Genomic DNA, 21,788 nt, shown 5'->3' on the forward strand with positions numbered 1-21,788 from the left:
CATCATCATCTATATGACGGGATTGAACAATCTGAATCAAGCTTTCATCCATCAACCGCTGGATGTCCCTCTTCACAACCATACAACCTCTAGGATTGACACTGCAGATAGCACAACCATCATGGCCATGCTCACAATCGCTAACCAAGAAAATATCCTTGTACATCATCACCAAGGATATTCTAATGAAGCGTACATCGAATACCTTAAACTCCCCTGGACAACCGTCCACCACATTAATAGATGAATTTCCATGGGCAGGCAATGGGTTAGCTTTGACATTCGGTGCACGGTCCTCAAAGGACACCATTCCATTCTTTACCAGCTTCTGAACTTCATACATGAGGGGGTAGCAATTCTCTATATCATATCCAGGGGCTCCTTGATGAAAAGCATAGTGGAGTTCTTGTTTATACCACCATGGAAGTGGTTCAGGGATTTATGGAGGATTTCTTGGTTGTAACAGGTTCTTGAGAACCAAAGACGGATATATCTCTGCATATGTCATCGGAATTGGGTCAAAAGAGACCTTCTTCCTCTCAAAATTTGATTGGTGATGATTGTTGGTAATGTTGTTGTTGTAGGTGTTTGTTCGTTGCTGTGATTGTTGTTATTGTCGTTGTTGTTGTTGAATTGGTGTTGACTGATTTGCTGAAAATACTATGATTACTGATTATACTTGATGATGGTGTTGACGGGGTGGTTGACTTCTTCTTACCTGAGGCCTCCTTTTCCTCCCAACTGAAACTGCATTAGCTTCACTCTCATTCTTCTTGCTGAAATTTTTGCCATACCTCTTGATGGATGACACCTCCTCTCTAGATAATCGTCCCTCTCGGACACCTTCTTCGAGCCTCATCCCCATGTTTACCATCTCGGTAAAGTCACTAGGGGCACTGGCAATCATCCGCTCATAGTAAAATAAGCCCAGGGTCTTGAGAAATATCTTGGTCATCTCCTTTTCCTCTAAAGGAGGGGTAATCTGAGCAGCAAGCTCTCTCCATCTCTGAGCATACTCCTTGAACGTCTCTTTATACTTCTGAGACAATGACCTCAACTGGTCTCTATCTTGAGCCATATCAACATTGTACTTGCACTGCTTCACAAATGCTTCACCCAAATCATTGAATGTGCCGATGCTCACACTATCCAATCCCATGTACCACCTCAAAGCGGCACCGGTCAGACTGTCTTGAAAATAATGGATCAAAAGCTTATCATTATCGATTTGTGTAGACATCTTTATGGCGTACATCACCAAATGACTGAGTGGACAGGTATTCCCTTTGTATTTTTCAAAGTCATGCACTTTAAATTTCACCAGAATCTTGACATTTGGAACCAAACAAAGTTCCATAACACTCTTCCCAAATAGATCCTTACCCCTCAAACTTTTAAATTCCTTGTGCAGCTCAAGGAATTGGTCCTTCATCTCATCCATCTTCTCATACACATCAGGGCCCTCAGACGGCTCAGAATGATAGATGGTGTCTTCTACACGAGGTAAAGTATGCACAACAGGCGGCGACACAGACATGACCGGGCTAGATGCCGGCATGGAAGTAAAGGTAGGCGTAAATCCTTCAGGCACAAAATTCGGAGGCATTCCCCATGGGAATCCGGTAAGCATGTTGGGTGCAAAGTGAGCAGCAGTTGCAGGAATGGTAGAGGTAGCCACCTCAGAAATAATAGTCCTTTGAGAAGGAGGAGTTGCGGGCGTTGGAGAAGATTGGCTCTGAGCAGCTAGGACTGACTCCATCATGGTAGTCAGACGGGCAATCTCGTCCTTCAGGTCTCTGTTCTCTTGTTCAAGATGCTCCATAATCCTTGAGTGATTGGTGCGAGTATTGTATCGATGAGCCAGCTTGGCTGAAGCACAAAAGAAACACCAATGAGACATCTGGCAAAAGAGAAACCTGCTTATGCGAATGATGCATGAAATGCAATGCTTGATTATTTTTATTTCCAAGGAACTTACTATATTATTTTCATATATATATATATATATATATATATATATATATATATATATATATATATATATATATATATATTGCAACAATTTGATATAACCATAAAAAATATCTTTTATTTATATAATTGAAAGGATTACACTAAGTACAATTTTGGAAACCAAAGGAAAAAATACAAGAGAAAAGGATACTAGTCGTCATAAGGATCCCTAACAACAATGTCAGAAGATCTGGTTGTAGGCACGTACTTCCTTCGAATGCGTTGGATCTCTGTCTCAAAAGAAGCCTTTCATCCGAGTCTTCTCGAGGACAAGTTGATCAACAATCTTCTTCCAAGCAACGGAAGGCTGAGGCATACTAGAGGAAGATGAAACCTCTGGCTCTCTATGTCTCTTTGTCACTCGATCTTCAAGTAGCTCAAAAAGTGCATCCTTGTCCTTAGACTCAATCTGCAACTCTTCATGCTTTCTGCTCAAAGCATGGAAACTCTTTTCCCACATATCCTTCTCTTGTTTCATCTTGGTGAGCGCATCTTCCAAATCCTCTACATCTTGGTTAGGGAGAGTTAATAGCTCAACCACAACCACAAACATAGGTCTTTCACAAGCATAAGTCATCTTCAACTCCAAAGCTCTCTTCTTCACCCAAAGAGTGTAAGCTTCCAAAGCTACACAATTGCACGGACCAAGCTCGGATCTTCATTTCCTATGCACATTATGCCAAGCCTGCACAATCTTCTTCTTCAAATGTTGGGGATCTTTACCCTCTTGATAGAAAATACCTTCTAACAAAGTGTTATTAGGTTTGTCTCTCAAGGGAACCTAAGTTAACGACGAGCCAAAGCAAGGTTGTAGTTAATTCTTCCTTGTGTACCAATGAGAGGCACATTAGAGAATTCACCACAACTATCAATAATCTCCAAACTGCTCAAAGAAGGATCATACCAAACTATATCATCATTAGTGAGAGACGTGAGTATCTGAGACCACCTTAGACATTGTTTGTTCTCCACAAAAGCAGGTGTCTGAGGCAACTGCAAAATAAACCACTTGTACAGAAGAGGAATGCAACAAACAATAGTTCCACCACCCTTAGAATTCTTTAAATGCGAAGAGAAGTACATATCACTTAACAGAGTAGGCACAAGATTCCCAATTAAGAAGATTCTAATGACGTTAACATCAACAAAACTGTCAATGTTAGGGAACAAAGCTAATCCATAGATAAGCAACACAAACATAGCTTCAAAAGCATCCACACTATCGGCTTGAGCAAAGGCAGTAGCTTTCTTGATGAGGAACTCAGAAGTCAATCCAAACAACCCTCCTTTCTTCACCCAATGAGCCTCTCTCTCAGACTTCTTCAAGTGAAGAGCTTCAGCAATGATATGAGAACTGGGAATCTCTTCTAATCCACTAAAAGGTGCTTTGTTAGAAACATGTATTCCCAAAAGATGGGCATACTCCTCCAATGTAGGCACAAGCTGATAATCCGAAAAAGTGAAGCAACGGTAGAGAGGGTCATAAAACTGAACCAACACACTCAAAAGTCCTTCAACTACATCAGCAGACAAAATAGATAGAAGCTTCCCATGACGTTGCTTGAAGTCCAAGGGATCTAATACAAAAGATGCTAGCTTCCTTAACTCTTTCAAGTCGGGACATCTGAAACCATACTTCTTAGTGTTCCTTCGTCCACAATCCATGGTCTGAAAATATTTGCAAATAATACCTCAGTTCCTTGAAATTTTTGTGTGATGAATGTTATGATGCGCATGAATGCATGAATGCAACAATCACAGATAAGGGATCACACACAAGGAAAATAAACAAAGGTCAAGGGATGAATCAAGTCATAGTCAAGATCAAGCATCCATTTTGGTGGATTATGGTTTACACCTTATCAACGCCCAAGTTCCATTGATATTGACAAGACTTGATTGGATCAACCAAGAATCAAGGGTTTGTTGTGAGTCACGAGCATGGAGTCTGGGTAAGAACCATCCTAAAGGAGTGAACTAAGGATAAAAACCTGTAGATCATGTTCTAAAAAGTTCCCAAAGTCTTAATTCCATCTATTGTATATTAGAGGTTAGGATGACTGACTCATCAACCCATAATATTCTTAAGAGAAACTCGTCTGAGTGTAGTATCGCGTAACAATTGTTATCAAGTCTACACTTGAACAGTCTCCCCACTACGTCCTAAAATAGGCCAAGAGGGGTTAAATGTTCTACGGTCCTCAGCTTCTCGGACCCCAAATCATAATAGTAATGCCTAACCACAAATAACTTGTGTGACATTCCTAACTCCAAAAGGGTCTCCACTGAGTAGATGGATCTCAAGCCAACTTGTTAAGGACTACTCCACACAAGTCGAACATGATTATACCATTCTCTTGTCTTAACTGCATTCAAGTTCGGGTTAGGACTTATCTCACCACTTAGAGATCACCAAGCATAACAAGTAGATTATATCATATAAACAAATATACATACATCAAATGTACAGTTATATACACACAAAAAATTAGGATAAACCCACTGGAGACTACTCCCCAACAGAGTCGCCACTTAATTTCTGTAGCGGTAAATTCATGATCATCAAGCTATGCATAAGCTAGACGTCAATAAAACCAGAGTCGCCATCGCGCTTTTATTGTTTCCAAGGGAAAAGGGAAAAGTACAAACAAAACCCAAAAAAGATAAGAAGTTTTCAAATCAAAACTAATAAAATGTCATAGATTTCAGGTAAGGGGTTGGTTACACAGAGGGAAGGTGTTAGCACCCAAAGTGTCCTAGGTACTCCTAGGGAGCCCTTTTTTGTGTGCATGTGTGTTTTAGTACAAATGATGTTTGCAATAAATAGAATGGAGGGATGAGAAAAGAATTCATTAATTATATTTTTGTGTTTGACAATACCTTCGGACTTGTGCCTACGTACCAACATAAAAATGAGGGATCAAAACCTTGTACTTTGTGGTAACAATTTCAAACTGAGTGCATTTCTTTTAACAAAATTTTAAGTTTAAAAGGCACAAGGGCCTAAAATGGTTTGAATGACTGTTAGTTCTTTTTGGCTTTTGAAATTTTAAGTCAAGTATAGTTAAGTTTATTTACAAGTTTGATTAAGAAAAGATTTTAAATATGCAATGGCATAAGGCCAAAGTTTCTAGTTTGCGATAAGGTCAAAGTTTAGAAAACAGACACAAGTAAAGAAGAGATTTTTTTAAAGAGGGAGAGATTTTGAAATTAAAGAAGTGGGGAGGAGATGAAGCGACTAAACCTAAGCACAAAATTAAAAGTTGAGAGTTGAAAAGATCTGACCGGTGGGATGCAATCTAATAGATAAGAATGTCATATAGAAACCCAAATTTCCCTTAGACTTTTGAATCAAGCAACAAACAATACACAAACATCAAATTGAAGAGCAAGGTATCAAATAAAGATAGTCATATCCAAGCTTAGCAACTCCATGATCTTCTTCAAAATTTCCATGTGTCAGATGACTTCAAAGATGGCATAAGTCACAGGTTCAAAATAACAACTTCACAATGATCATGTTGTAGATGAACTAAAATGGATCTTCAATATTGTATCAGATGAATGTTCACTTCACAAGTACTTGGTTACATGAAAATTGGCATTGGCCAAGTCCTTTGCATAGGGAGTGTTGCCGAAATTCTAAGTCCAATAGTCTCAGATCAAACCAACAGTCAACACAAAATGTTTTTTAGGGTTTTTATTCTTATTATGTACATTAAGGTCAAAATACCACACAATCAAACAAGTATATGCAAAAACAATATATCACAAAATATGGTCAAAATGGACAAAGTGAAAATGACATAAAAGTAAGCAACTTGAATGGTATGAATAATGTCAAATGAATAAGGCTTAAAAATTAAAGTGCATTAAAAGTAAATGACTTGAAATTAAATGTTAGTTGTTAGTGAATTAGAAGTTAGTATTGCTTTTGCTTTTCTTTTGTTTAAGTCATTCTTTGGAGAACACTCAACCCACTTATCACAAGTATGGATCCTTGAACCAAGACATCTTCCAAAGGAAGGAAAAAAGGCCAAGTTTCCACACAATACCATGAAAGAGGGGAGACTTACAATCTCACTAACTAGAATGATATGCCTTTTGTGTCAAAATTTAGCGCTATGTTAAGCAATCATAATTGGACTTATGTAGAAGTCATAACTAGTTGAGGTCGGGCAATAAAATTTAGGTGTTAATGCATGTTAGAGACATAGTATAATGGACTATGCTCATGAAACATACCACACACAAAAAGAATATGCAAAGTGGGGGACCTAATCTCATCCATACTTATGTTGATTTTGCAATCAACTAGCCTTAGGATATAGAGATGTTATAGGTCCATGACATGAGTGGACAAAGAAGGGGAATGAGATGAAGAGGGAGGGGGAATGGATCAAACACAAATTGGTCAAAGGAGGACTTTTACCAAATTAAGATTATTTGTTCATTTTGGTAGATGGAATGTACATTCCATCAATCCCCTAAATCCAATGATCTTAACCTAGCAAAGTCAAATTAACCTTGACCAAGGCCCAATAACACAAGTCAAACTCACGAAGTCAAATAAAATGGCTCTACACAATTAATTTGGAATTTAAACAATTAAAAATAATAAAAATATGCATTAAATTAAATTATGGTTGGTCAATTTCCTAAAACCACATCAAAACACTAAAGAAATGGCCATGAGATTTATCATAGGTCAAACAAGGTCAAAGGACCTTGGAGAAAAAATTTCAGAATTTTTGGAAACTTAAAAGTATTTTTAAAGAATTAAAAATATTCAGAAAATAAATTAAATCGTGAAAAATATTAATAATGATCCAAAAAATAATTTTAATTCAAAAAATGAAAGAGGATTTTATTTTAAAAAAATTGGTGAAACTGTCATATTTTTTGGATAAATATTAAATTTAATATGAATTAATGAAAATTAAAGAAATAAAATGAAAATCAATTAAATCAGAAAAACATGGACCACTTGATCTCCCTCATTAATTGAGGTGGCAGATCAAGTGGATGAAAACGCGTGTTCCATGGTGCACACTAGTCAGCGCGCCACACAACTGGCAATCAAAAAGAACGCTTAAGATTAAAACATATTGGCTTTATCATGTGGCTCAGAACTCATCCAATACATCGCCGGAGCAAACCACCGGTCATCTTCTTCGATGACCCTGGCTGGACTGGTTCTCTCATCACCATCACATAAATGAAAAAAGAGGACATGATCTTAAAGAAAAATGGCGTAGATCACGAATATGACATCAGTTCAACCTAACTCCAAGTATATTGAGATATACATGGAGTTGAAATTTGAGGTACATGAACTGAGTTCTTTCGATTTGACCTCAAAGCAAATCAATCTTCTTGCCAACATTGATAGGACTTAAGACAACCAAGGATCCAAGAGAATTGATGAGAATTAAGAGAGAACCGAAGAGAAGAAAAATGTGGAAAAATACCTTCAATGTTGTGCAGAACTTGATCTCTCTTGCTCCAATTCATGTTTGATCTTGCTTATGGAGCTTGTAGAAGTAGATTAGGAATGGTACAAGGCTTTGGATCCTGGAGTTTTTTAATCTCCGAACAGTGAGATTCAAACTCAAATTTCAAGTGAAATTTCTCAGGTTTTCCTTTCAATTGTGAGGGTTTCAAATGTGGAAGGCAAAGCTGGCACGCAAGGGTTCTTAAAACCGATGCAATGGACCTCTATTTATAGCAAATGCAAGTGATATTTGCACCTTTGAAAATTCTTCCAAATTTGGCAATGTGTAGTGCACGCTTGCATGGGCATGTACAAGCCCGTGAAGCAACTCAATTAGGTCCAAAGGAAAGTAAGATTGATTATGGATGTGAATTGTGATGCAAGGCAAAAGTGTATTGATGTTTGAAGAATGATTCTTGCCAACTGATGCAGCCATGTTCAGGCCATGCGCAAACCCCTCAAACCTTGTCCAAAATGGATGAATTTGGACTCTTTGGAAAGGTTAGATCAATATGAATAACTCTTATGTTGAACACTTTTCCATTTGGAGCTTGTATCATGATTAATTTTTAGGTGGAAGTTTGGAAATTTCACCATGTCAAAATATTTTCTAAGTGTTAAGCCATATGTTCAATTATTCCACCTTGGCTAACTTTTTATGTGAGCTTAAAATTAGAAAAGTGTCTTCATCAAATTGGTAGCTCTTTCAAAAGCCTTCAAAATGGTCACAAGTTTGACCTCATTTGGATTTGGGATGAATGAGTTATGCATTTTTTAAGTTGAGGAAAATCACTTGTTCAATGGTATTGGTCCAAAATGACCTATAATGTATCCTCATATCACATGCTCATAAAAGTTGAATTATCTCTTCCTACAAACATAAAAGTTGAATTATACACCTTGAATTTGATTGTGCAACTTTGAAATCTTTCATCTCATAAAAATTGAGCAAGTTATGGCTTGGGAAGTTGACTTTCAAATTAGGGTTTAGACAAAATAACCTATAATCTTTCAACATAAAAAATGACTTTCTAAGAAAAAATAGCTCTAGACCTAAACACTAAAGTTGTTTGTAATGTCATTTATAGTAAATTTTATCTTGGAAGCATTTTCATAGGATGAAAGTTATAGGAAATAGGTTCTAGGGGAACCCAGTTTTGATCAGATGAATTCCTCTGGTCAACCACCATCAACCACCTTGCTAACTTGCAATTTTCTTGACTTTTTGGACTCATGGGAGATCATATATGCATAATATGATGAATTTTGAAGTGTCATTTGGAGTATTTGATCAATTGGTGAAGAATCTTGTTGAAGAAGTTATCTCAAGATACCCAGATAAACTAGGGTTTCCAAGGCAAACCAATTCTAAACTCTTGAAGAATGCTTGATCAAAATAACATGTAAATATCATTGGGCTCATATATGATGCCCATAGACATTGTGGATCATTCATTGGTTGACCTCTTAGCAATGAGGGTCTTAAACCCTAGAAGTGAACTTGATGGATCAAAGGTGATCATGTTCCCTCCCTACAAAAAAGTTAGACAAATACAAAGACATATTTTTGGTATTTTGGTTAGTAAGTTATAAAATACAAAGTATGATACAATCACATGGTGCTTGGTGATCTCTCCAAAAACAAACCTAATGAATAAAAGGGGTAAAGAGGATATCAAGGTATGATCCCAATGCCAATGCATATGATGAGGAAAGCCTGAGGGATCTTAGGGTCAAAATTGGGGTCTTACAGAAACAAAATAGGGATTAAAACTACCTTTTACTGGGTATAATAACAAAGATGAGAATATTCGTCATCGGTTAGGATGAACATATCAAGGATAGACTCAAAGCATGGGAAGAAAATATCTGTCATCGGTTAGGATGAACATAACAAGGATATACTTCCTAGGGAAACGTGAAAACAAAACACTGGGGAAAAAGGAGTTACTTTTGCCGGGTATTGGGCAAGAAGTAACAAATTGCAAACTAATAAGAATACTACCAGTTACTGGGAAATAAACTCTTAAGGGACCAAAAGTATCTATCTATGTAAGATCTAGAAAGAAACGGTCAAACAAGACTCAGCCCAATGAGGGTATAACTCAAGGGGAGTGGTTCCATCTAGATAATCAACTGGGGAGGAAGCTGAAATGATAATCATCCATGAGGAAATAACTTAGTGGGGAAAGGAGAAAGGTTAAAATCTTTCTGCTTAGGGGGCTGACACTCTACAATTGAAGGAGAACAGACACACCAAATTTGTATGGGGATAAAGTACCACCATAACAGAGAACAAGAATGAATTAACAAGTGCAAAAAATGAAATTATGAATACATATATGTGTATGTATATGCATATATGGGGATTATGCTGATAAAACAATCTCAAAGGATACAAAGATATCGCAGATTTAAATCATCGATACAATTCTCGGCCAATCTACAAAAGATGGAAACAACTGCTGGAGAAAAGAGAGATCAACATCCCAAAGGTTCAACCCTGGTTGGGGAAGGAGGAGATCTGCTGAGGAAAATGTTATCAATTATGCGGAGAATTTAAGGTCAACGCCACATCAAATGGGAGACAACCCTGTAGGGGATAAACACAAATAGCTGCTCGGAAACCAGGAGGAAACTCTGACTGTGAGAGAATTTGATTGCGACTAGCGGGGAAACCAAAGTCCTACCGGAACCATGCAAACTACTATAATGAAATGTCTGCATTCCGCTGAAGAACAAATATAAACTCGGCTGGGGAATAAACACCAACTCAGCTGGGGACAATAGAGAATTAACCGCCTGGAGAAATCAACAAACATTGGGTGCTGAACAATGCTGCCTGGGATGAAAGAGAAATCACGTCGTCTGCTTGGGGAGAACCAAAAATGTTCCACACTTAGGGCTTACTGCTTTCAAACCACTATTGATATTCCTTTTAAATGAAATCGATTGCTTAAAATTAATGCTTTTATATGCTTAATAAAATAAGATTTTGATTAAAATTTTAATTTTCAAAATGATCATAATAAAATTTAAAACTACTTGGCTGAATTAAATGAGAGTAGAAACAATTGGATAAAGGCTCAACTTTATTTAATAGAATGGTAGTCCATCAATGACAAGACTCCGTAGATCTTTACAAAGTTGAAAATGGTAATTTACATGGAAAAGGGTTACATTGAATACAATGATCACTAATCCTTCTACCAACTTCTAATATCCACTGTGCTCTTGACCGCTATTGGGGACAAAATAATCAAAACCGACCGTTGTGCTTAAGAACGCCTTCAAAACGAAAGATCAACAGGATGCAGTTACTTACCATAATCCCTAATTTTTGCATAAATTTCCCCAAGGTGGGGTACTCAATTTATCGGGATAATTCTTTCTGTTTTATGTCTCTAATTTTTGCCTAGACCACCCTTTCGGGTTTTCAATCCACCGAGACGCTCTTTTTGGCCTAAGCCGCCCTTTCGGGTTTTCAACTTAGCAAGCTGTTCTTTTTCTTTGTAGGCAAAGTATTTCTTGACTGCATCGGCGTTCACAGGACGCGTGAACTCTTCACCATCCATAGTTGTAAGAATTAAAGCACCGCCTGAAAAGGCTCTTTTAACAATGTATGGACCTTCATAATTAGGAGTCCATTTTCCCCTAGAATCTGGTTTGAAAGATAAGATCTTCTTGAGCACAAGGTCACCTTCTCTAAAAATACGAGGTCTGACCTTCTTATCAAAAGCTTTCTTCATTCTCTGCTGATATAACTGACCATGACACATGGCAATCAATCTCTTCTCTTCAATCAAATTCAGTTGGTCATACCTGGTCTGACACCATTCAGCCTCAGTCAACTTGGCTTCCATCAGCACACTCAATGATGGGATCCCAACCTCTACGGGGAGCACAACTTCCATGCCATATACAAGAGAGAAAGGGGTTTCCCCTATGGAAGTACGGATGGATGTATGATACTCGTGCAAAGCAAATGGTAGCATCTCATGCCAATCCTTATATGTTACAACCATCTTCTGAATAATCTTCTTGATGTTCTTATTTGCAGCTTGAACAACCCCATTCATCTTAGGTCTGTAGGGAGAAGAATTGTGATGTGCAATCTTGAAGTCTTTGCAAAGAGCTTCCATCATATTGTTATTCAAGTTCGATCCATTATCAATAATGATCTTACTTGGCACACCATATCGGCATATAATCTGATTCTTGATAAACCTCACAACAACTTGCTTGGTTACATTCGCATACGATGTCGCTTCAACCCACTTTGTGAAGTAATCAATTACCACCAAAATGAAAGGATGTCCATTCGACGCTTTGGGCTTAATCATACCAATCATATCAATTCTCCACATGGAGAAAGGCCACGGGGAGGAAATGACGTTCAACAGTGTCGGAGGAATATGAATCTTATCTGCATATATTTGACGCTTATGGCATTTCTTCACAAACTTGCAACAATCAGATTCCATTGTCAGCCAATAATAACCTTCTCGCAACATCTTATTTGCCATTGCATGTCCATTGGAATGAGTACCACAGGAACCTTCATGGACTTCAGTCATCAACAGGTCTGCTTCATGTCTATCCATGCATCTGAGCAAAACCATATCGAAGTTTCTCTTGTATAACACATCACCATTCAGGTAGAAATTACCGTCTAATCTTCTCAAAGTCTTCTTATCTTTCAAAGATGCCTTAGACGGGTAGATCTGACTTTGGAGAAAACACTTGATGTCGTGATACCACGGTTTCGTTTTTGATCTCTTCAACAGCGAACACATGAGCTGGCCTATCAAGACACATCACTGTCAAATTGGGAACCTCATTCCAATACTTCACCATAATCATTGAAGCCAAAGTTGCAAGAGCATCTACCATCCGGTTTTCATCTCGAGGGATATGATGAAACTAAACCTTTGTAAAGAAAGTTGAAATCCTCCTCGCATAATCTCTATATGATATTAAACCGGGTTGATTGGTCTCCCACTCACCTTTGATTTGATTCATGACCAAAGTTAAATCTCCATACACGTCTAAATACTTGATTCTAAGATCAATGGCCTCTTCAAGCCCCATAATGCAAGCTTCATACTCTGCCATATTATTTGTACACTTGAAAGTTAATCTAGTTGTAAACGAAAAATGAGTGCCTTGAGGAGTAATAATCACTTCCCCAATGCCATTACCATATTGATTAACAGCTTTATCAAATACCATGCCCCAACGGGAACCAGGTTCTGGCCCTTCTTCAAGCAATGGTTCATCACAATCTTTCATTTTCAAGTACAAGATCTCTTCATCAGGGAAATCATAATGTACTGACTGGTAATCTTCAATAGGTTGGTGTGCCAAATGGTTAGCCAAGACACTACCTTTGATTGCTTCCTGAGATCAGTATTCAATATCATACTCTAATAACAACATCTGCCAATAGGCAATCCTCCCAGTTAAAGAAGGCTTCTCAAAAATATACTTGATTGGATCTATTTTGGATATCAACCAAGTGGTATGATTCAACATATATTGACGCAGACGCTTAGTAGCCCAAGCCAATGCGCAACAAGTCTTCTCAAGCATAGAATACCGAGTCTCACAGTCGGTGAATTTCTTACTGAGGTAATAGATTGCATACTCTTTCTTCCCAGTCTCATCTTGATGACCTAGAACACAACCCGTACTCTCTTCAAGCACAGTCAAATACATGATCAATGGTCTTCCTTCAACAGGCGGAGACAAAATCGGAGGCTCAAGCAGATAATCTTTGATACTATCAAAAGCTTTCTGGCAGTCTTCGGTCCAATCACAAGACTGATCTTTCTGAAGAAGCTTGAATATAGGCGCACATGTGGCAGTCATGTGTGAAATGAATCTGGAGATATAATTCAAGCGACCGAGAAAACCTCTGACTTGCTTCTCAGTTTTGGGCGCAGGCATCTCTCGTATTGCTTTGACCTTGGCAGGATCAACTTCAATACCCTTCTCACTGACAATAACGCCCAACAATTTACCAGAACGAACACCAAAAGTGCACTTATTAGGATTCAAGCGGAGTTTATACTTCCTCAAACGGTGGAATAACTTCAACAAATGCTCAACATGTTCCTCTTCATTAATGGATTTAGCAATCATATCATCAACATATACTTCAATCTCTTTATGCATCATATCATGAAAAAGAGTAGTCATTTCTCTCTAGTAAGTTGCACCAGCATTCTTTAAATCGAAGGGCATCACTCTATAACAGAATGTTCCCGAGAGTGTAATGAATGTGGTCTTCTCCTTATCTTTGGGTGCCATCTTGATCTGATTATATCCGGAAAATTCGTCCATAAATGAAAAGACTTTGAATTTATCTATATTGTCTACCAACATATCAATGTGTGGCAGAGGGGAATCATCTTTTGGACTAGCTTTGTTCAAATCTCTATAATCAACCCACATACGGACTTTTCCATCCTTCTTCGGAACAGTTACAATATTGGCCACCCATTATGAATATTCAGCGGTAACAAGGAAACCGGCGTCAATCTGCTTTTGCAGTTCTTCTTTAATCTTCACTTCCATGTCATGATGACTTCTCCTAAACTTCTGCTTGACTGGTGGGCATTTTGGCTTCCACGGTAATTTATGCTCCACAATCTCAGAATCCAAACCAGGCATGTCTTGATAGGACCAAGCAAACACATCTGAATACTCTCGAAGAAGATCAATCAACCCTTTCTTCACATCTGGACACAATCGAGATCCAACCTTGACTTCCTTCACATCATCCTCGGAACCCAAGTTGACTAACTCAATCTTCTCTTCGAATGGAAGAATGGATTTTCTTTCATGCTCAAGAAGACGAGACAATTCATCACTTACTTCTTCATCGCTTTCTTCCTCAGCCTCAAACACAGGGAATTCAAAATTTGGAGAAGGTGAAGGATCATTGTATTCAATGGGGTTAGAAACCAACCTACAAAATGATTTAATATTTTGATTATAGAGACTTGAATTGTGACTAAATATTATGCAGAGGGACAATTTTATTTATTTATTTATGTTTTTTGTGATTACCATTTTCAGAATAAAGCAAAAAGTAAAAATAAAACATCATAGATGTGAATGAATAGAATTATATTTTATTCATGATCAAATTTGAAAATGCCCAAACAATGTTCACTTCTCCCTTAGGCATAGGAGAAGGATTTTCAAAACAAATAAAAGCAATTACTTAGATCGATGCATAACAACAGGAATATCAACAGCAGTCCAATTGTCGTAAGCTTTTCCATGCGTCACAAAATTGATGCAGTATTCATCTTCATCATCTTCTAGCACAACAGCTAAGTGTTGTTCATTACTATGGATGAACCCTTCGCTACCGAAATTGAGTTGCACATCTTCCGATCTAACCACTGGTGAACCTTGTTGGAAACCCAATTCGACTCTTCTCTTGTTGTCAGAGACCTCTACCATCCGCCCCCACTGATCTGACTGACCATTTTCAACAATCTTCAATGCATCTTTGAATGAGGGCATGGGTTCCCAACTCTCTTTTCCTTAGCAATAGATAAGGCTTGGAACGGGGTTCCAACCTCATCCTCAGCTTCTACATAATAGAAAGATGACAGGTGGTTGACCAATAACTCCTTCTCCCCGCCAATGATAACAAGCTTCCCATTCTTGACAAACTTCAACTTCTGATGCAACGTTGAAGTAACGGCTCCTGCCTCAAGAATCCATGGCCTTCCCAAAAGATAACTGTAGGTCGGGTGGATATCCATTACTTGAAAAGTAATTTGGAAGTCACTCGGACCTATCTTCACTGGGAGGTCCACTTCGCCAATCACAGTCTTACGCGAGCCGTCAAAAGCTTTGACGATCACGCCACTATATCTCATGGGCGCTCTGCTCTTGTTGTCGGAGACCTCTACCATCCGCCCCCACTGATCTGACTGACCATTTTCAACAATCTTCAATGCATCTTTGAATGAGGGCATGGGTTCCCAACTCTCTTTTCCTTAGCAATAGATAAGGCTTGGAACGGGGTTCCAACCTCATCCTCAGCTTCTACATAATAGAAAGATGACAGGTGGTTGACCAATAACTCCTTCTCCCCGCCAATGATAACAAGCTTCCCATTCTTGACAAACTTCAACTTCTGATGCAACGTTGAAGTAACGGCTCCTGCCTCATGAATCCATGGCCTTCCCAATAGATAATTGTAGGTCGGTTGGATATCCATTACTTGAAAAGTAATTTGGAAGCCACTCGGACCTATCTTCATTGGGAGGTCCACTTCGCCAATCACAGTCTTACGCGAGCCGTCAAAAGCTTTGACGATCACGCCACTATATCTCATGGGCGCTCCTTGATATAACAACTTGGACAAAGTCGACTTTGGAAGTACATTCAATGAAGATCCGATGTCTACTAACACATTTGACAGAGCATCATCTTTACAATTCATTGAGATATGCAGAGCCAAGTTATGATTTCTACCCTCCTCGGGGAGTTCTTCATCACAGAAACTGAGATTATTGCAGGAAGTGATGTTAGCCACAATATGATCAAACTGATCTACCGTAACATCATGTTCCATGTAAGCTTGCTACAGAACCTTCTACAGTGTTTCTCTGTGTGCTTTTGAGTTCATTAACAGAGACAGTATTGAGATCTTCGAGGGGGTTTGGAGCAACTGCTCCACCATGTTGAATTCACTCTTCTTGATCAGTCTGAGTACCTCATCATCATCATTAGGCTTCAAGCCGCTGGATTCACTAGACTGAAACCTTGGAGCGCTAATAGACTCTACTGCTGGTACATCAACCTTCTTACTACCAGATACATCCTCCACATTCTTTGGGAACACTGGCCCAAACACACGACCACTGCGGGTCACCTTGGTAACATCAGCTATGCTTAGAACATAACTGGTTATAGGCAAAGGAACCTCTTGACCATTCTCCAACATAGTAGCATTATACTGATATGGGTCAGCCTTATCGGATGCATAGGGGATTGGACCCGCTAACCGTATAACCAACGACGATACCGATTTGTTGTTGACGTTGTTACTGCTGTTGCTATCATACTGAATAACCATTCTCTCAGGAGTTTTGAAAACAGTAACTATAACATTGACATCGTCATCTACATGACGGGACTGGAGAATATGAATCAAGCCTTCATCCATCAACCTTTGGATGTCTCTCTTCACAACCACACAACCTCGGGGATTAACATTGCAGATAGCACAACCATCATGGTCATGCTCACAATCGCTAACAAACAAATATCCTTGTGCATCGTCACCAAGGACCTTCTTATGAAGCGTATATCAAATACCTTGAACTCGCCAGGGCAACCGTCCACCATATTAACAGAAGAATTTCCATGGGCAGGCAGTGGGTTAGCTTTGACATTCGGCGCACGGTCTTCAAAAGAAACATTCCACTCTTAACCAGCTTCTGGACTTCATACATGAGGGGGTAGCAATTCTCAATATCGTGATCGGGAGATCCTTGATGAAAAGCACAACGGAGTTCCGGTTTGTACCACCATAGAAGTGGTTCAGGAATTTGAGGAGGATTTCTTGGTTGCAACAGGTTCTTGAGAACCAAAGACGGATACAACTCTCCATATGTCATTGGAATTGGGTCAAAAGAGACCTTCTTCCTCCCAAAACTTGGTTGATGATGATTGTTGGTATTGTTGTTGTTGTAGGTGTTTGTTCATTGTGGTGGTTGTTGTTGTTGACGTTGTTGTTGAATTGGTGCTGACTGATTAGCTGAAAATACCGGAATGACTGATGATACTTGATGATGATATTGACGGGGTGGTTGACTTCTTCTTTCTTGAGGTCTCCTTTGCCTTCCAACTGAAACTGCATTAGCTTCACTCTCCTTCTTCTTACTGAAATTATTACCATATCTCTTGCTGGATGACACTTCTTCTCTAGATAACCGTCCCTCTCGGACACCTTCTTCGAGCCTCATCCCCATGTTCACCATCTCGATAAAATCACTGGAGGCACTGGAGATCATCTGCTCATAGTAAAATGAGCTCAGGGTCTTGAGAAAAATTTTAGTCATCTCCTTATCTTCCAAAGGAGGGGTAACCTAAGCAGCAAGCTCTCTCCATCTTTGCGCATACTCCTTGAATGTCTCCTTATCCTTATGAGACAAAGGTCTTAACTGGTCTCTATCTAGAGCCATATCAATATTATACTTGTATTGCTTCATGAATGCTTCGTCCAAATCATTGAACATGCGGATGCTCGCACTATCCAATCCCATGTACCACCTTAGAGAGACATCGGTCAAACTGTCTTGAAAATAATGGATCAACAATTGATCATTATCGGTTTGAGTATATATCTTTCTGGCGTACATCACCAAATGACTGGGTAAACAGGTATTCCCCTTGTATTTTTCAAAGTCATGCACTTTGAACTTCACCGGGATCTTCACATTTGGAACCAAATAAAGTTCTGCAGCACTCTTCCCAAACAGATCTTTACCCTTCGAAGTTTCAATTCCTTATGCAGCTCAAGGAATTGGTCTTTCATCTCGTCCATCTTCTCGTACACATCAGGTCCCTCAGACGGCTGAGAATGATAGATGGTGTCTTCTACATGGGGTAGAGTATGCACAACAGGCAGTGGCACAAACATGATCGGAATATATGATGGCATGGAAGCAAAAGTAGGCCCAAAGCCTTCAGGCACAAAATTTGGAGGCATCCCCCATGGGAATTCGGTAGGCATGTTGGGTGAAAAGTGAGTAGCGGTTGCAGGAACGGTAGAGGTAGCCACCTCTGAAATGACAGTCTTCTGAGGAGGAGGAGTTGTAGGTGTTGGAGAAGACTGACTCTGAGCATCTAGGACTGACTCCATCATGGCAGTCAGGCGAGCAATCTCATCCTTCAAATCTCTATTCTCTTGCTCTAGATGTTCCATGATCCTTGTATGATTGGCGTGGGTGTTGTATCGATGAGTCAACTTGGTTGAAGCACATAAGAAACACCAATGGTACATCTGGAGAAAGAGAAACCTGCTTATGCGAATGATGCATGAAATGCAATGCTTGATTGTTATTTTTATTTTCAAGGAACTTACTATGTTATTTGCAAATACATGTATCAATAATTGTAACAATTTGGTATGACCATAAAAAACCTCTTTTATATATATATAATTAGAAGGATTACACTGAATACAATTTCATAAACCAAATGAGAATACAAGAGAAAAGGAGACTAGTCATCCTAAGGATCCCTAACAATAATGTCAGAAGATCTGGCTGTAGGCGTGTACTTCCTTTGAATGCGTCGGATCTCGGTCTCAAAGGAAGCCTTCATCTGAGTCTTCTCGAGGACAAGCTAGTCAACAATCTTCTTTCAAGTAACAGAAGGTTGAGGCATACTAGAGGAAGATGAAACCTCTGGCTCTCTCTTTCTCTTTGTCACTCGATCTTCAAGTAGCTCAGGAAGTGCATCTTTGTCCTTAGACTCATGCTGCAACTCCTCATGCTTTCGGCTTAAAGCATGGAAACGCTCTTCCCACATGTCCTTCTCTTGCTTCATCTTGGCGAGTGCGTCTTCCAACTCCTCTACATCTTGGTTAGGGAGAGTTAATGGCTCAACCACAACTATAGACATAGGTCTTTCACAAGAATACAACATCTTTAATTCCATAGCTCTCTTCTTCACCCAAAGAGTGTAAGCTTCCAAAGCTACACAATTGCACAGACCAAGCTCGGATCTTCCTTTCCTATGCATATTATGTCAAGCACGCACCATCTTCTGCTTCAAACATTGGGGATCTTTACCCTCTTGATAGAAAAGACCTTCTAACAAAGTGTTATTTGGTTTGTCTCTCAAGGGGAACCCAAGTTGACGACGAGCCAAAGCAGGGTTCTAGTTTATTCCTCCTTGTGTACCAATGAGAGGCACATTAGAGAATTCACCACAACAATCAATAATCTCCAAGCTACCCAATGAAGAATCATACCAAACTACATCATCATTAGTGAGAGACATAAGTCTCTGAGACCACCTTAGACATCGTTTGTTCTCCATAAAAGTCGACGTCTAAGGCAAGTGCAAAATAAACCACTTGTACAAAAGAGGAATGCAACTGACAATAGTTTCACCACCCTTAGAATTCCTTAGATGCAAAGAGAAATAAATATCACCCAAAAAATTAGGCACAGGATTCCCAATCAAGAAAATTCTAATGGCGTTAACATCAACAAAACCGCCAATGTTAGGGAACAAAGTCAAACCATAGATGAGTAACACAAAGATAGCTTCAAAAGCATCCACACTACCGGCTTGAGCAAAGGCGGTAGCTTCCTTGATGAGGAACTCATAGTTCAACCAAAATAACCCTCCTTTCTTCACGCAATGAGCCTCTATCTCAGAGTTCTTCAAGTGAAGAGCTTCAGCAATAAGATGAGATCTAGGAATCTCTTCCAATCCATTAAAAGGTACTTTGCTAGAAACAGGTATTCCCAAGAGATGGTCATACTCCTCCAGCGTAGGCACAAGCTGATAATCCGGAAAAGTGAAGCAACGGTAGGGAGGGTCATAAAACTGAACCAACGCACTCAAAAGGCCTTCAACCACATCAGTAGACAAGATAGACAAAAGCTTCCCATGGCGTTGTTTGAAGTCCAAGGGATCTAATACAAAAGATGCTAGCTTACTTAACTCTTTCAAGTCGGGACATCTGAAACTGTACTTCTTAGTGTTCCTTCGTCCATAATCCATGGTCTGAAAATATTTTCAAATAACACCTTGGTTCCTTGAAATTTTCGTGTGATGAATGTTATGATGCGTATGAATGCATGAATGCAACAATCACAAATAAGGGATCACACACAAGGCAAACAAACAAAGGTCAAGGGATGAATCAAGCCATTGTCAAGATCAATCATCCATTTTGGTGGATTATGGTTTACACCTTATCAACACCCATGTTCCATTGATACTAACAAGACATGATTGGATCAACCAAGAATCAAGGGTTTATTGTGAGTCACGAGCATGGAGTCTGGGTAAGAACCATCCCAAGGGAGTGAACTAAGGATAAAAACTTGTAGATCATGTTCTAAAACGTTCCCATAGTCTTAATTTCATCTATCAGATATTACAGGTTAGGATGACTGACTCATCAACCTATAATATTCTCAAGAGAAACTCGTCTGAGTGTAGTATCACGTAACAACTATTATCAAGTCTACACTTGAATAGTCTCCGCACTACATCCTAAATAGGCCAAGAGGGGTTAAATTTTCTACGGTCCTCAGCTTCTCGGACCCCAAATCAGAGATAGTAATGCCTAACCACAAATAACTTGTGTGACATTCCTAACTCCAAAAGGGTCTCCACTGAGTAGATGGGTCTCAATCCAACTTGTTAAGGACTACTCCACACAAGTCGAACATGACTATACCATCTTCCTATCTTAATTGCACTCAAGTTCGGGTTAGAACTTATCTCACCATTCAGAGATCACCAAGCACAACAAGCAGATTATATCACACAAATAAATATACATACATCAAATACACTAATATATACACACACAAAAGTAGGCTAAACCCACTAGAGACTACTCCCCATCAGAGTCTCCACTTAATTTTTGTAGCGATAAATTCATGACCATCAAGCTATAGATAAGCTAGACGTCAATAAAACCAGAGTCGCCACCGCGCTTTTATTGTTTCCAAGGGAAAAGGGAAAAGTACGAACAAAACCAAAAAATAAGAAGTTTTCAAATCAAAACTAATAATATGCCAGAGATTATAGGTAAGGGGGTTGGTTACACAAAGGGAAGGTGTTAGCACCCAAAGTGTCCTAGGTACTCCTAGGGAGCCCTTTCTTGTGTGCATATGTGTTTTTGTACAAATGATGTTTGCAAATAAAAAGAGTGTGGGGATGAGAAAAGAATTCATTAATTATATTTTTGTGTTTGACAAGACCTTCAGACTTGTGCCTACGTACCAACACAAGAATGAGTGATCAAAACCTCGTAGTTCGTGGTATCAATTTCAAAGTGAGTGTATTGCTTTTAATAAAATTTTAAGTTTAATAAAGGTACAAAAGGCCTAAAATGATTTGAATGAGTGTTAGTTCTTTTTGGGTTTTGAAATTTTAAGTCAAGTATAGTTAAGTTTATTTACAAGTTTGATTTAAGAAAATGTTTGAAAATGCAATGGCATAAGACCAAAGTTTCTAATTTGTAATATGGTCAAAGTTTAGAAAACAGATACAA

The sequence above is a fragment of the Lathyrus oleraceus genome, chromosome 2 (genome assembly GCF_024323335.1).
Source record: "Lathyrus oleraceus cultivar Zhongwan6 chromosome 2, CAAS_Psat_ZW6_1.0, whole genome shotgun sequence".
In the NCBI taxonomy this organism is placed as follows: Eukaryota; Viridiplantae; Streptophyta; class Magnoliopsida; order Fabales; family Fabaceae; genus Lathyrus; species Lathyrus oleraceus.